Genomic DNA, 17,759 nt, shown 5'->3' with positions numbered 1-17,759 from the left:
TGAACTCCATTTATTGCTTTGACCTCAAAGCCACTCGTTTTGTGAGGTAAGGAAATAAAATTACTATGGCTACAGATACATGACTTAACACAGATCCCCTAAGAGAAAATGCTCTTATGATTCCATACCAACATCAGCCTGTCCACAGAGCCACCTAATGCTAATGGTACCTCACCCAATTATATCACTTTAACATGGCGCTCATGCCGTCCAGGACTAGGATTCACATCAAGAACATTTCCACCTGCTTTGGGGGGCTCTCAATGGAACAATATTTTGTATATAATACGAAAGATGGGAAATATTATTGTACGTGAGCACACACACACACACACACACCGATGTTGGGTCCACAACACATGTCAGGACCACAGACATAATAATAATTGTAGCAAATTAACACTGACCCTAACCTTAACCAATGACTTAAACACCATGGGGAGCATTTACACACTCACCCAGTCACTCACACACTCCCACAGCCATTCCACCTACCAGTATGTGTGTTTGGACTGTGGGAGGAAATCAGAGCACCCGTAGGAAACCCACACAGACACAGTAAGAACACACACTCCTCACAGGCCTCTGATGAAGCCAGTCATGGGCATTAAATGTTACCCAGTTCAAGTCCAGATTCATTTCATTCATTCATTATCTGTAACCGCTTATCCAGTTCAGAGTCGCGGTGGGTCCAGAGCCTACCTGGAATCATTGGGCGCAAGGCGGGAACACACCCCGGAGGGGGCGCCAGTCCCCCACAGGGCAGCACAGACACACTCACACATTCACTCACACACTCACACCCACGGACACCTTTTGAGTCGCCAATCCACCTACCAACGTGTGTTTTTGGACTGTGGGAGGAAACCGGAGCACCCGGAGGAAACCCACGCGGACACAGGGAGAACACACCACACTCCTCACAGACAGTCACCCGGGGGAAACCCAAACAGACACAGGGAGAACACACCACACTCTCACAGACAGTCACCTGGAGGAAACCCACGCAGACACGGAGAGAACACACCACACTCCTCACAGACAGTCACCCGGAGGAAACCCACGCAGACACAGGGAGAACACACACTCCTCACAGGCCTCTGATGAAGCCAATCCTGGGCATTAAATGTCACCCAGTTCAAGTCCAGATGAACCACTTATTTTAAACCTACCAATCAGACACAAGCAATCAATCACAGCATCTGTTTATATGTTAATGCCGCAAAACTGCAGTGGTTTACTTCTGATGTATTGCTCTTAGTTTAGAATGAAAAGGGGCTGTTCATTACTTGGCAAGCCTCTTGTCTGAGGATGTTATTTCCGTGGTCAGATAAATAATAAATAAACAATCAAGTAAAAATGTACAACATGGAAAACCAATTTTATTGAGGACCTTTTTCTAAACAACTAAAGCGCGGGCATACAGGACCAAGCAGGATTAAATAAAAAAAGTGAAAGGAAATCAGAGCAAGTGACATTTGCTCAACCTGAGAGTCCTCTGCTGAAGCACAAGTCGCTCGCTCCAAATATGACACGAAGCACACAGATTGTTTCTAATTCAATCATCTGCCGTCGCTCCTTCCAAAGCCATAAAAATCAAAGAGAAATAGAAGTCGACTGGAACGGTAGTGAGAGGGTTTTCTGAGGCTAAATAAAGCTGTTGGCAGTGAGTAGTCCGGGGCAGGAGGAGACAGCAGGCCAGGATGTGGATGGTGTAACTAAGGAAAGATGTGGGTACACAGGAAAGACATTACTGTGGTCAGACAGGGCTTCAGGGGCTCGCTGGATGAAGGGAAGGACTGCATGAGGTCAGACTGATTGGTTTCTCATATGAGCTTCAGGCCAGCGCCTTTGCATCCACAGAAAACAAAGTGTTCCTGACCCGAGCAGGCCTTATCAAAACAGCTGGTCTTTCTGGACAAGAGATTCTGGAGTGATTCCAGTAAAACTCACTGTTGAAAATGACAACTCCTAAGCTATTCATGGCTTGGGCAGGAGTGTGCAGACATTCAGGGAAAACCCTCTCACACTGGGTCACCCTGGGTCTTTGCATTTCGTTTTTGCCTCATCAAATGTGCTTGGCCGTAAGTGGATCTAGAAATCAGCGCTGTAGAGAGTCCTCCATTTGATTTAGCACTTTCATATCTGAAGAGCACTGGTATTCTAGTAGCAGCAGTGAAAATAATAAGTTCTCAGAGGAGAGTTTTGTTAGCTCTTTTACTGTTGCTCTCAATGGCGTTGTATATTGTAGCGTCTTCCTCCATGTTGGGTCAGACAGAGCAGAGACAGTAGGGGTCACGTCAGAGGTCTCTCATATCCAGAGCAGCAGCAGTGCTATTAGTCAGGGATGCATTAAAATACATAGTAATGACTTGTGATATAGTGCAGGCCTCCTCTGGTCTCTCTGCTCATACAAGTCCTAAATAAAAAAAAATCCTTAGGTTCGAATTAGCAGAGAAGCAATGAATCCTGACTAACTACACAAAATACTATGATCCAACTAGACTCATTTGCAGCCGTCTCACGTCCTGTACAGCCAGGGATGTGCAGATAGTGCAGCAAAGTCAGGAATCTCTCATCGCAGCATCTGAATTATACCGCTATGCACCAGTGCCATTCATGGAGTTGGGATCAATGGAGCAATTGTGTGAACCGTGGGGCTAAAAATATCAAAGTTGCATGTGAAATGTCCTCTCGAAAACTCTCCTGCCCTCAGTGGCTCCCGGGATGATTACAGCAGATTAGGTTTGGGAACTCGGTCAGGGGTCATTCATTATTTTCAAAACCGTCTTCACGTCAGCTGCAGAAATGTGGAGTATTGCTAATGAATGCTCGGTGAGACCTTGCTCAAGCACTGCATTCTGATGCTGTTGATCACACTGCTAAGATGCTAATGGCAGTGGTTCCAATTTGCTGCCAAAGAAGTGAGGGTTTGAGAGCTCCATGCTGGCTGTCTCTGGTTATTTCTGACCCAGCGTGGCTCGTCCCAGTGGGGTATGGGTGGTGTCAGCCTCCTGGGGCTCACAGGGAACTCTAATTGTATTGACAGCTCGCAGCATGCAGGGAGCACCAGAGTCAACCGGTGTGTGTTTCTGAGAAGCTCGCCCTTCCCCTCCTGTTTCACCAGCTGATCCTAATTGGCAGCGAAAGGCGAAGAGAGGGAAGACTGGAGAGAACACTTTGTCTCTCTCCGCACAGCTGGGGGAAAAGGCAAAGTGGCAGGTAGACCTGGTGCACTAGCACTTGCTTGCAAGCATAGGACATGTACTCTTTGTTTGAAGAGAGTAAAGGTTGATCCTTCACTGTAACTATGTCTTGGGAACAGCATTATTTTTGAACTTGCACATATCTGATTCTAGCTGGTGGAGACTCTACTTGACTCTGCGTGGCTCTTCTGGACTCTATTTCCTGTTTGGTCCCTGGTACCTTGCCCATTTCCAGTGCCACTGCTCCTGCCTAAAATGTAGCCATTTATGTTGCAAATGGCAGTCTCTACTAGTAAAAACATGGGCTTTGAAAAACCTCAACAACAGCGTCTAGTAACATTAAACATTGTTTACTCATTGTGCATTGGTGCATTGTTGCTAAACACAGCTCCGTCATCAGTTCAGACAGATCAGTAGAGTTTGTTCCTTCCTTGTTGCAGCGCCCAGCTCTCGCTGGATTCTTTCGTCGGCCACCGATCCAAGGAGCGTTTGAACCTCTTCAAAAGACCACGGCGTAATTTACGAGCTGCCGTCGTGAGTCGGATAAAAACAAACGTGATCTCTGCTGCAGCTGGAGATTTTACAGATGGAGAGTTGGTGCTGGTCGTCTGCGTTGCGTGGCATAGAGTGACGACTCTCTCTGGACGATCAGCGCTCTGCAAGGTTTACACGCCACGGTTTAGACACTATTCAGTTTGCTTGGAACAAAGAGCGAGCATGTACTAAAAAAAGAATCTGGTTCTAGGTACCAGGTGCAAAATTGGCTAATGGAAATGCATTTTGAGAAAGTTCATTGGAGATAAATTTATTTTATTTAGTCAGGTTTTCTGCACTTTGCAGTAGACTCTTGTAAGATTTGATGTGGTGGCAGATGTGGCAGGCACCTAGAGCTGTAGCACCTGTTTGCTAACCCAGTGTATAGTTTGTTTAACATATTTTGTAGGCTACTTGAGTTGACGGTGTTTACTATAAGTACTTGCTCAGCCTTATGGAATTTCATGAATCCAGACTTAATGCACTTTGTGCTAACCTCCAGAGAGATAAGAGGACACTTCAAAAGATGTTGAGACAATGCACCGTCAAGAACTAGTTTAAGTCACACCTCATCAAGAACTCTGAATGAATTCTTTCCAAGTATTTAATTCATGGTGGACACCTTCAGGGTCAGTGTTTGCTCAACACTGTGTGAAGCACTCACACTGCAGAACTCAGTCGTTTAGTGTTTTATGGAGCACTCCTAAAGACGGAGGTAAACTATGCCATCCCCTCATGCATGGTTACGGGGTGTGGATTCTTGGTGAGGGGCTGCAGAGTGGGTGCTCGGATTCGGGGGTGGTGGGGGGGGGGGGGTGACTGGACATTGCTCGTTACCCTCCATGCATGCTGGGCCTTGGCAGCCAGGTGATGCAAACTGACGGGGAAGAGATGAAGCGGGAAACCTCCAATCCCCAGAACTCATTCCACCATGTCTGGCCCTGCCAATCATGCCCATATAAACTCAGTCCTCCCTCCCTTGCTCCCCCAATCTCTCATTTAAGCAGCTGCCTGAGAGAGAGATCGAGAGAGAGAAATAGAGAGAGGAGAGAGAGCTGTATATGCAGGAAACAGAACAGTCTGAAAAGTCAAGGCTGGAATATACCCCACTAGTTTTATCCAGATGGAGAAGCCAAGATAGGTCCAGAAACCGTTGACTAGGTTTTGCCGAGGGCAAAGTGTGATGCTTAAGACTGAATCAGATTCAATCGGTTCACATCCAATACATTTTAAAACAGATATTGCCCTAAATCAAACATCCAGTATAGCAGTCCAACCCCCTTATGTTGCAAGTCGAAGGCTACAGTGGCAAAAAAAGTTACACAAGAGCATGAGAAAGAAGCAAAGACAGAGAAAGCAGAACTCATCCTCCTCTAGGTCAAGTTTTCATGGCAGATCCGACAGAAATCTTCTAGGAGATACACCAGGAACCACTGGGACAGACCTGCTGAACAACTGTTTGTGTAAGACACAAACATAATGCATAATTTAATTACAAACCAGAGCTGGAAAGTAAGGCTTAACTTGAAACTCAATTTTAACTTGAACAACATGTGTGCATTATTGCAGACAGTTTTCACTGAGTTACACTTGAAATGGAAGACAGAAAATATCCTGTGAGCTGGTATATGTCACGGCTTTAATACCCTTAAATTACATATGTGTAGTGTACCAGAATTCATCTGTTGCTACAGGTAGGATCTACAGGTAAGTTTCTGGCAGGTGCTCCAGTTTCCTTGTCATTATTCAAATAAAAACATTAATTAATTCATTCATTCATTATCTGTTACCGCTTATCCAGTTCAGGATTACGGTGGGTCCCAGTCCTTGGAGGGGGCGCCAGTCCTTCACAGGGCAACACAGACACACACACACATTCACACCTACGGACACTTTTGAGTTGCCAATCCACCTACCAACATGTGTTTTTGGATTGTGGGAGGAAACCGGAGCACCCAGAGGAAACCCATGCAGACACAGGGAGAACACACCACACTCCTCACAGACAGTCACCCGGGGGAAACCCACGCAGACACAGGGAGAACACACCACACTCCTCACAGACGGGAATGGAACCCACAACCTCCAGGCCCCTGGAGCTGTTTGACTGCGACACTACCTGCTGCACCACCGTGCTGCGGTAAAGAAAAATATGTATCTTCAAAATACTACATTTACAGAAGGAAAAACTTCTTAACTTTCAATGGAAGTCATTTTAAAAAGATTATATAATAAGTATGTGGTGAGTGTGTGATGTCCTGGGATGGATTGGTACTGTGTATTTCAGCTTTGAGCCTGGTGATACCACACGGGCTCTGGACCCAAGGTTAATGAACAGGATAAAAGCTGTTACAGAAAATGAATGAATGAATGAATGAATCCTCCTTTAAATAAGACCTATCCTTGCTGTGCTCATTTTGTTCATTACTCCAATTTGGATAATCTTAATAAGCAAGATAAATTATATTTCCAGCAAAACATCACACCCCTCATCCATGGTGTGATTGACGACGTTTGTGCTGAAATGTGTTTAACAGTACTCTCATCCACTTCAGAAACTCTACTTTTGCATTGCGCCCAGGTTTTTAAGACTCACTAAATAAGCCAAAGCTTGACCTGAGCCTAATTCAGTATGTGAAAAATCACAGTGAATTATTTTTTTGTTTGTGTGTGTCACACCCTATCCAGCTTGGGTTATATAGCAGATTTCTACTAGGATGGTGTAAGGACACCGCCAGGAAAAAGTTCAACTTGAGTATAAGCAGGATTAGAACTTTTAAGAACCGGTTTACACAGGGGTTGGCAGACATGAAGCTCATCACAAACAACTGGAGCATTTCCTTCATATGCTTTTTGGTAGGTTATACTGTTATAAGTGCTTTAACCTACATATAGCACCATGAGCTCGTCTGCTGAGTGGCTGGCTTTAAAATATTAACAAATGTCCATGAGTTCATGTAAAAATAAACAACAAACTAAAGCGGCTACAATTTAAAACATTAGCAGCTCAACTATTTGGAAAAATGCTGGAGCATTTTGGGAAATAGTTCCTATAGTGATGTACAGTAAAAATGTACTGCTGTGATTTTAGTGGGGCACTGAAACTAATGACTCCACAGTCTGTTCAGAAAGACTATGGTTTGAAACAGCCACTTGCCATACAGTGTGCGATGAAGGGATTCAGACCAAATCTGATTTTTATGACTCAACTTTCAAATAAGAAAGAAGATGGAAATAAGAGGGTGAAAGAAAAGGTCAAGAACATTCTTTTGAAGAAATTCTTCCAAATAACACGGAGAAATCCACGAGAAAAAAACCAGAGCCTTTAATAATAAAGCTGTAAAGAACAGGCCTCTGAAAGTTCAGAGGGGTCCTTTCAGGAGAACTGTGTTCCAGAGAGTGGTACTGTGAGATGAGATGTGAAAGTAGTGCTCAGACCAGATGAGAAAATTCAGTCATTGACCTAAAAAGCAGGGTATACTAAAAAATCAGGCTATTTAATGGTTTCAAACATCTTTTATTGTGATCAAGAATCATTTATTTCACTATCACCCACATTTAAACATTGTTATATCAAAAACATTAATTACGTATTAATAACTTAAGCACATACTTGTTTTTAATTTTATACGTTTTTAATATTAACTTTGTATTATTAATATTAAGTTTGCATTAATTGTATAAGTTGTGTGCACCATCTCTCCATCCGCCCAGAGAGACCAAGGGCATGCGCAGAAACAGCCCCTTCACCCTGTTTGGCTGAGCTGCCCCTGCTGCCCTTTGGCCACTCAGTAGCCTATAACTGCTTGAGTTACACTAAATTACATTTGCCATCATCAAAACTTTTATCACAGTTAGATTGGTGAGCCTCCATGGAGGATGAAGTAGATTCACTGTCACTGACTGCAGCATTCACACCATTTTTAAAAAATTCTCATAATTTGTCATGTACATTTCATATGAACAGGCGTGTTGGTTCAGCCTGTAATAGCTGGGGCTGGGGCTATTACTCTATGAAAGTGTCAAACAAATAAATACAGGTGAATTTGAGTTCCTAACTTGTGTTTATTGATAGTCAGAAAACATGTTATGTCTTACTAATTGAAGGAATAAGGTTTAAAAGACCGTTGCCCCCCCCCCTCAACGGTGTTCGGAAACTCTAATAGGCGTCTTGCCTGTGACGTAGACGGTGGACAACACTCTAGAAGCTGCACTTAATTTAATGCAAAATGAGGAAAAGGTGTGTTGTTTTTGGCTGCAATCATTCAATGTACAGTGGGACATCTGTGAACAAATGGCCCAAAGATCCCAAAATATCCAGAAAATGGACTAAATCTGTCCACTTTAAACGGGCACTTTGGAAAGGACCATCCGCTCACTCCATTATCTGTAGCTCATTTCACTGGCGCTTTTCCAACAATATGGGCATGTAAGGACACCAACGAAAAGTGTTCAAGAGCCTCTGTAACATGGAGGTAAACAGGGTAAGGACACTCACTTCACCTGTTTTAGTTGGTGTTAGTTAACATTAGCTTGACTCGCTAAACTCGGTGGCTCAGATTATACTCGGCTACGTAGCTGCATTACGGAGGTTTATAGTGTCGGATGAATTCGAGTTCGACTTCGATCACATTTACAAGAATAACGGTACCTCTACATTTGAGTTTAGCTTATTGCTAGGCTATTGTCATGAATAATGTTGGTTATTTAGCTAGATACTGTCATAACAGTCAGTCATAACGGTGTTTTACTGCGCCGTTGTTCGGCTGTTGTCCACCAGTGACGTCACGGTCGCGTTCAAGAATTTCCGTAGAGAGCTCGGGTTTTTCCGTCAATTTAATACAATTGTCAGTTTTAAAGCAAATTAAGCTGCTATTTTCATTTTAATTCATACTTATATCTGTCAGTAACTACAATAATGTGGAATATTCATGGAGGTCCATTAAGTGGTGCTTAGCCTTTAATATTACAAAAAATAATAATAATAATAATTTACATCACAATAATGACATAAATTATATATGTAGGGTATTCTAAACAAAATCTTTCTAGGTTGGAGATTTGTGGCTGACGCGTGTTTCAGGATCCAAAAAGAAAACAAAACGATATCCTCAACCAAAGTCACGTTTTGTATTTTTATTTAAAACAAAAAAGATAACAAAAAAAAAAAAAACGAATACAAACGAAATTGTGCCTCTTAAGCTTCCACTAATGTAAATTATAATCACTCCATAGCATGACTACGGACACAACACGACATGGCACGGTCAGAAAACCGTGAGGCCCCAACCTTCCTTCTCCCGTGTCAATCTAACCAAACTGTCTCCTGTGCACTGCGCACCTTGCGTGATTAAAGGTCAACTATGTAACTTCCTGTAATTATTCTAAATCCACATTTTTAACCTTTTACATATGTTTTTAACTTAAATTATTAAATATATCAAGCATGAATTTAAATCAAATATCTTATCAATATGACATTATACTATAAAATATGAAATACACATAATATGGGGCAAATTCAAAACTAGGCACAAAATAGGCATCTGGCGCCTACATTACCGGCCCCTAATTGTTCTAATAACAAAGTAACATAGAACAATTACCAAACTTCTTCTTACTAAGTAAAATATGAATCATATCCACGTATAAGAAATATGCAAATTTCTGTCCCATAACCAAGATACTATTAATAATGTACACTAAATGTCTATTGTTCTATTGTCAAAACTTTCAAGGATATAAGTCCATAATCACTCCATCTGCAATAAAGAAAGAAAAGAAAGAGAGAGAAAGGTAAAGAAATAAAGAGAGAAAGTAGAGCCAGAGGTTGCTAGCACATGGCTCATCGTAGGGGCTTAGTCTTTACCACTGGCCCAGTCAGACTCCACAAGCAGACAGATCTTCGTAATGGGTCTTTCCAAGATGTTAGTCTTTGTCTTTATCTTGACTCTGCGGACCAGTCCATTCTTGTCTGGAATTGCTTCGATGATCTTGCCCATAATCCAGGAGTTTCTAGGCGCACAGTCATTCACAAGAAGTACAACGTCTCCTTCCTCAAAGTTATTGGATGCTGTGGCCCAGCGCTGGCGCTCCTGTAGTTGAGGTAGGTACTCCTTAGTCCATCTCTTCCAAAACAAGTTGGACAGATATTGCACCTGTTTCCACCTGCGCCTAGAGTAGAGGTCGTCCTGGTCAAACAATCCTGGAGGCAATGAGGGCGTTGTCTTCAGCAACAACAAATGATTAGGCGTCAAAGCCTCTAAATCATTCGGATCGTTGGATGCCTTGGTGATCGGACGGCTGTTGATGATCGACTCTGCCTCACACAGGACCGTAAGAAGGCCTTCCTCATCAAGGATCTGTTCTCTCACAGTTGAATTTAGCACTTTTCGTATTGATCGTATCAACCTCTCCCATGCTCCACCGTGATGCGATGCGGTGGGAGGGTTGAACGTCCACTTGATCCCATGCTGGTGGAACAGATGCTGAAAATCTGAGGAGTTCCAATCAGCAATGGCTGCCTTCAGCTCACGATTGGCAGCTACAAAATTTGTCCCATTATCCGAGCAAATCTCTTTCACTTGTCCTCTGCGCGCTATAAAGCGCCGAATGGCGTTAATGCACGAATCAGTGTCCAATGACGAGGCCAACTCAATGTGCACTGCGCGAATGGCTAAACAAGTGAATATGACTCCATACTTCTTCAAGATGGTTCTTCCACACTTGACCTCCAGTGGTCCAAAATAATCCACGCCAACACGCGTGAAAGGTGGGTCATCAGGGATCACTCGCTCTTGTGGAAGATCAGCCATAAGTTGGTGTCCAACTTTCCCATGCAAGCGGCGGCACATCACACACTTCCCAATCACTTTCCTAATGGCCATGTTGGCGCTTGGAATCCAAAATCTTTGACGCAGCTCAGAGAGCATATGATTGCGCCCTCCATGTCCAGTCTTTAAGTGAATCTGTTGAAGGAGTAAGTCTGTTATGTGAAAGTCTCTGGACAGGATGACTGGCTGCTTGCTACTTTCTGGCATAGCTGCCCGACTCAATCTTCTGCCAACTCGCAACAGGTCATCTTGAAGTACTGGGTTTAGCTTGTACACATGACTACTGCGCTTCACGCTCTGACCTTTGTGCAAAGCCGCAATCTCCTCTGAGTATTTCTCTTTCTGACAGAATTTGATTATGTCAAGTTCTGCTTGCTCCAAGTCTTCCACTGAAAGCTGAGTAGGTCTAATGCTCACCTTAAAGCGGTCAATCTGGCTTCGGATCAGCTGTTCACATTGAACTGTACTGTTCTCAGTGTTAACTGCACGCAGCTCTTTGCATTTTTGACAGAGGCTTCGCAGCATGACCTTCAACTTTAGGAACCACGCCATGATTCTTTTCAATTTGATCCAGGATGAGAAGTGGTTGATTAGTCTTTTGAATGGAGTTACATTCTCTTCCACTTCCACTCGATTCACTATGACCTTTTTGATCTCAGGATCATCTGATGGAAGTTGTGTGTGGCTCAATGGAGTGTTGGGCCAATTCTCTTCGGGACCATGGAGAAACTCAGGACCAAACACCCATGTGGTGTTCTTCAAGAATTGATCCACTCTTTTCCCTTCTAGAGGCGCAGTCGGCTGGATTCACGTCAGTGCTGACATGTCTCCACTGCTCCACATCAGAGTTTTTTAGGATAGCCGAAACTCTGTTTGCCACAAATGTGCGGAAACGTGTGTTCTCATTCTGCAGATACCGGAGTACCACCGTACTGTCAGTCCAAAATATTGATTCTGCAAGATCCAGTTGAAGCTCTCTTCTTAGAACACCATCCATCTTAATGGCCAACATAGCCGCAATCAATTCCATCCGGGGAATGGTAGGAGGCCTAAGAGGCGCTACTCTGGACTTGCCCATCATGAATGTGCAGTGCGTCTTATTGTCTGCATTGCGCAGGAGAAGGTAACTAACCGACCCATACGCACCCTCACTCGCGTCCGCAAAGTGATGTAATTGCGCGAATACGCAACTTCCAAACTCTTCGGGCTTGAGACATCTGGCCACTGAGAAATCCTCCAAGGCAGGAAGACTAGCTAGCCAGTCCGTCCACTGCTTCTTCACATGCTCAGGTAAGTCGTCGTCCCATCCAATCTTCAATCTGCATAATTCTTGCAGGATAGCTTTCGCTGGCAAGACTACGGGTGTCAAAAAGCCTAATGGATCATAAACTGAACCAATGACTGAGAGAAATCCTCTCCTAGTGAATGGGCGATCTCTTATGTTGATCTTGAATTTGAATACGTCTGACTCAACACACCAGTTGAGACCGAGAGCCCTCTCCATAGGTAGTTCGTCATGATCCAGATCCAACGTTTTTATTTCTGTTGCCAATTCAGACTTGGGAATGGAGTCAAGCACTTTCCGTCGGTTGCTCACCCATTTGGTGAGACGGAAGCCTCCTTTGGCACAGATCTTCATGAGGTCTTGACATATGGATACAGCTGCCTCCTCTGTAGCGACAGACTTGAGGCAGTCATCTACGTAAAAGTTCTGTAAGACAGTTTGAACTACTTCGGGTCTGAACTGCCCACTCTGATCTTCAGCACACCTCCTCAAAGCGAAGCTGGCGCAACTCGGTGAGGATGTGGCCCCAAATAGATGTACAGTCATCTTGTGCTCCGTCAACGTCCGGTTGCAGTCACCGTCTGTCCACCAGAGGAACCTGAGCAGGTCAGAGTCTTCCTCAGACACCTTAACTTGGTGGAACATTGCTTCCACGTCTGCCATAATCGCAACATGCTCTTGTCTGAATCGTATCACAACACCAATCAGACTGCTGGTCAAATCTGGACCCTGAAGGAGTTGGTTGTTCAGGGATGTGCCTTGATACGATGCTGCACAATCGAACACAACCCTTAGTGTCTGTTTCACAGGGTGGTATACGGCGTGATGTGGTATATACCACACCTTCCCTTCTTTGTGTATCAGTTCGTCCTCTGAAAGTTGCACTGCATAGCCCTTTTTTATCAGGTCTTCCATAAAGTCTGTATACTCCTGTCTGTAGCTGTCGTTTCGGAGAAACTTCCGCTTTAGGTTTTGTGCTCGCTGTTCAGCTATTGGTCGATTGTTTGGCATGTGAACCAATCTGTTCTTGAGTGGTAGACATAAGGAGTAGTGACCATCAATCAGTGTAGCAGATTCCGTGACCATGTCCATGAACTGATGGTCTTCCCTGGACATCTCCACTTCTTCATGTTTTCCACATTCCGGAAAATCCACCTTGAACTGTTGTAGCCACAGGTTCTCCAAACTGCTGACTGATATGCGGTTTGCTGTTGTCCTCTTTAGCCTTCCTTTGTTTTCAGCGCTACATGTTTCCCTCAAAGGCCCGTTTACAGTCCAGCCTAGCTTGGTTCGCACGGCGTATGGCCCTTCACCGACACTGTTCACCAACTCCCATGGCTCCATAGCTTTGGGCACATTTGCTCCTATGAGCAATCCAATGTCGGCTTCGATATGAGGTAAGTGTATTCCTTTAAGGTAGGTCCACCTTTCAAGATCCTTTTGTTTCGGTATGTTTTCTTTTCCAACAGGTATGGCTTTCTGCGAGAAAGCGTCTGGAAGATCGATGAACTCCTCACCGGACAAACTGCTGACTTCCAAGCCTGACACTATGTGAGTACAAACAGGTTTCTCTTCGTTCATAGTTCTCAGCAGTATGTTGGTCTTTCTTCCAGTGAGCTTCAACTTCTTCATCAATGCTTCGGTACAGAATGTGGCGGAGCTTCCTGGGTCCAAGAAGGCGTACGTCCGCACCACTGCGTTTCTCCTCTTGGCTTTGACCTGGACAGGAACAATAGCCAGCGTACAGTCGTCTTCCCCGGCCCCAATCAGCTCACCACCTTCATACTCTGCAGCAATGAAGGCACTGAGGATAGTTTGTGTTTCACAACTCTGTGTCTCCTTTTTTGTTTCAGCACCGATGCCCCTTTTCTTTATGTGCAGCAACGTTGGATGCGTTAGCGAACACACCTGACAGCTGACTTTTGCCTTGCAGGATTTACTCATGTGGCCTTGCTTTAAGCAGCCAAAACAACATCCTTTGCTCTTCAGGAAGTCTATCTTCTCGTTGTGTGGCTTGCTTTTAAGCTTAGTACACGAGTCCAAGTTGTGTTCACCGTCACAAAAGAAACACGTATTTGTGCCAGTCATCTCTGAATCCATGTTTTCCTTTGACTTTGTGTTTTCCTCCTGTTTGTCCAACTGTTTAGCACTTATAGTGAATGACTTCTTAATTATGCCTTTCTTCTGCTCTTTGTTATTGTTTTGCTTAGGTGTAGGTGCTTTAAATGTTGTGCTATCTCTTATGTCTCCGAAGACTGGGTGCAGTGCGATCTTGGCTTGTTTGTTAATAAACTCCACCAAATCCTTGAACTTGATTCTCTTGTCAGCTTGCTCTTGCACACCAAATACAACACCCCTCCACCTTTCACGTAGCTTATAAGGAAGCTTCAAAACAATGGCCTTTAAATTCGCAACATTATCAAGCTCCTCCATGTAACTCACTTCAGTCATGGTGTTGAGGCATGCTGTCAGAAAGAGTGAAAAGGCGTTCAGTGAGTCAACATCCTCCGGCTTGATAGGCGTCCAGTTTACTACCTTGTTCATGTAGGCTACAGCAATCTTGTAATCTTGGCCGAAGTGTTCCTTCAGTAACCTCTTTGCTTTCGGGTAGCCTTCGTCTGGCTTCATATGAAGGCAGCTCTTTATCAACTCTTTAGGTTGACCACACGTAAACTGCTCTAAAAAATAGAGACAATCCTTAGGGCTTTCAGTGCGTGATTCTACACCATGTTCAAATGCCCTTACAAATGCGTTGTACTCAAGGGGGTCACCACTAAAGGTGGGAATGTCTAATGGTGGCAGGGTCATCATTTTTTGTTGCTTCACCATCAACTCAGTTATTGTATTCTGACGAGTCATAACACTGCAGAGTGTTTCAACTGCATGGTCATCTGCTACAGGTGTAGCTGTAGGCTGCCGTGTGCCAATAAGCTGTGGCTGCTGTGCACCAATGGACTGAATGTGCTGTGCAGCAATAGGCTGAGGCTGCAGTGGGATGAACTGATCATGTGCACTTGTATTGTCAGTGACTGGATTTCGACTTACGGGCAGTTGAATATATCCAGACTCAATTGTTAATGAATGACGTGATGAATGGCGTGATGCATGGCTCACTTGTGAAAAGCGTTCATTTTCATAATTTTCTAAAACTTTTATTTTTGCATCCATTGCTGCAATAAGTGTTTGCAGATCTAATTGTTCCCTTTTAACTTTTATTTCAGCTTCTTGGCGTTTTAATTCAGCTTCTAATTGTTCCCTTTTTGCTTTTAATTCAGCTTCTTGCAACTGTAAATCTTGTTTTTGTTGCAAAGTTGTTGCCTCTGCGAGCAATGTAGCTTTCTCCATCTCTGCTTTAAGCTTAAGTTTTGAAGAAGTGGTGGATACTCTGCTTCCAGCTATTGTCTCGCGCCCTTTACTCCTCTTGCTCGAGGCAACCGATACAGCAGACGCGCTGTCAGAAGGACGAATTTCGGCGTCACAGCGTCTTGATTGCTCAGCGCGAGCCGCAGCTGCTTTAATCCACACTTCCGCATGTTCAGTGAACCCCTGCATTCGGCTCGCATTTGGGTTAAACCACGAATTTTGGTCCCCCTTAAAGTCTTCCTCATTCATTAATTGTTGCAGACCATTGTTTATCTTACACAACTCACCGAATGAATCTTTAAAGTCCACGCGCAATTTCTGTTTAACTGTGTCCACGTTACCATCGAATTCCATTAACGTTTCAATCCGGTTAATTTGGCTAGTTAGATGGCCTAGCTTAGCTTTCCTTGACTGTGTTAAGCGGTGTAGCTTGTCTTCAACGGCTTTCTCTGTCATTTTCGATTCTCTTTTTCCACTAGTTAACTGTTCAGTAACTTCATGCATAATGGCAAACTTCCGAAATAACACACAAGTTGCAGCTTACCAGCATGATCATCCACTCGTCTCGTGATTAGTTACTGTCCATCCAGTGTTCACAGCTACTCTTCTCGCTTTGATAAAACGTTGTCCAACGTTTCCACAGTTTCCACGAGTCCGTTGACCTTTCCAATTCCTTCTCCACACGAAGCAGAAGGTTTTCTGACTAAAGATGTAGGGTATTCTAAACAAAATCTTTCTAGGTTGGAGCTTTGTGGCTGACGCGTGTTTCAGGATCCAAAAAGAAAACAAAACGATATCCTCAACCAAAGTCACGTTTTGTATTTTTATTTAAAACAAAAAAGATAACAAAAAAAAAAAACGAATACAAACGAAATTGTGCCTCTTAAGCTTCCACTAATGTAAATTATAATCACTCCATAGCATGACTACGGACACAACACGACATGGCACGGTCAGAAAACCGTGAGGCCCCAACCTACCTTCTCCCGTGTCAATCTAACCAAACTGTCTCCTGTGCACTGCGCACCTTGCGTGATTAAAGGTCAACTATGTAACTTCCTGTAATTATTCTAAATCCACATTTTTAACCTTTTACATATGTTTTTAACTTAAATTATTAAATATATCAAGCATGAATTTAAATCAAATATCTTATCAATATGACATTATACTATAAAATATGAAATACACATAATATGGGGCAAATTCAAAACTAGGCACAAAATAGGCATCTGGCGCCTACAATATAAATAATTAATTATCTCAATAAAACAGTATTTGTTATGCTGTGATTATGACAAATAACTTGTCTTCTCAATCAAACAAATTCAATTAAAGTTGCTTCATGATAAAACTACTCTCCTTCATAGTTTTCAACCAATTTAGTCTGGTTTGGACTAGAACAACCAACGATTAGGCCCAAAACTATACACGCAAACCTGCTGATACAACTGTACGTACAGACTATACAAGAAACAGTAGCATTAGATTTTATAACATGCAGCAAGAAAAGAAAAAGGTTAGGAGTTAAAAAGACTGGCACTCAAGGCTCATTACGGCTCATGACAGTAATACCTGTGAGAGAAATAAGACCTAGAGTCCTGGGCACAGCTTGCTTGCACTGAATATGTGTTGTAAGCTGCTGTCTGCTGGCACTTATCTATGAGTAAGAACCCTTTCCCAATTGTCTGATGGCTCACCAGCTTTTATGCAGTATGCAAACAGCAGAGGTGTCGTGCTGCTGCGTTAGGGCGCTGTTGGCATTAGCTCATTGCTAATGGTTCTGTCACTGCATTCCAGCTGTCCTTCAGCGAGGTTAGGCAGCCACTAGCCCTCTCATTCCTGCCAGCCCACATATCCACTGACAGAATAATTGCCTTTAGCTGGCACAAATGTCCAGATCGAACAGCAAAAAGGGTGCATTCTGACACCGCACTAGTGTTTATGCAATGTTTACGCGCAGGGATTTCAGTGGGCGATGGGTCGTTATTTCACTGAGCCACTGACATGAATAAGAACAGGCTGAAAGTGGGAAAATTGGGCTACTATGATGGATTCCAGTCTTCGCTGTTCACTCCTTTTTTCACCCCCTATTTGAAGCCATTTCGTGGGTCTACTTGAAAATCTGCATGAGTTCAAAATGCTTTTGCAGCTACAGACAACCAAATAGCTCCAGGAATGTAACAAAACACAGCCTACTCTACAAATACTTTTTTTTTTTTTTCAAATAGCTGCTGCTTCAGCTTTAACCTTACTGTCAGAGACTGAATGGAACTAATTCACATTTCAGCAATTAGCAAACGCTTTCTGTTGCTAAAACGCAAGCTCAGAATGATTACCTCTTGGAACTAATTGAATCAGGTTGCCCAGGCTTTTCAAAACCTTACAACATGCCCACTTTAGCATCTAGTGAAGATAACTCACTGTAGCATGAATTCACTTGCAATCCTGTGTGTGAGATTTTAAATTATTTTAATCAAGTAAAGCCAGGAAAATTCTGGCAATTCACTTCCAAATAATGTGTGTAACCCAAAGAAA

Source organism: Hoplias malabaricus, chromosome 2, assembly GCF_029633855.1.
Source record: "Hoplias malabaricus isolate fHopMal1 chromosome 2, fHopMal1.hap1, whole genome shotgun sequence".
NCBI classification, from domain to species: Eukaryota; Metazoa; Chordata; class Actinopteri; order Characiformes; family Erythrinidae; genus Hoplias; species Hoplias malabaricus.
The sequence above is the reverse complement of the archived record's forward strand: the minus strand, read 5'-3'. Positions refer to the sequence as shown.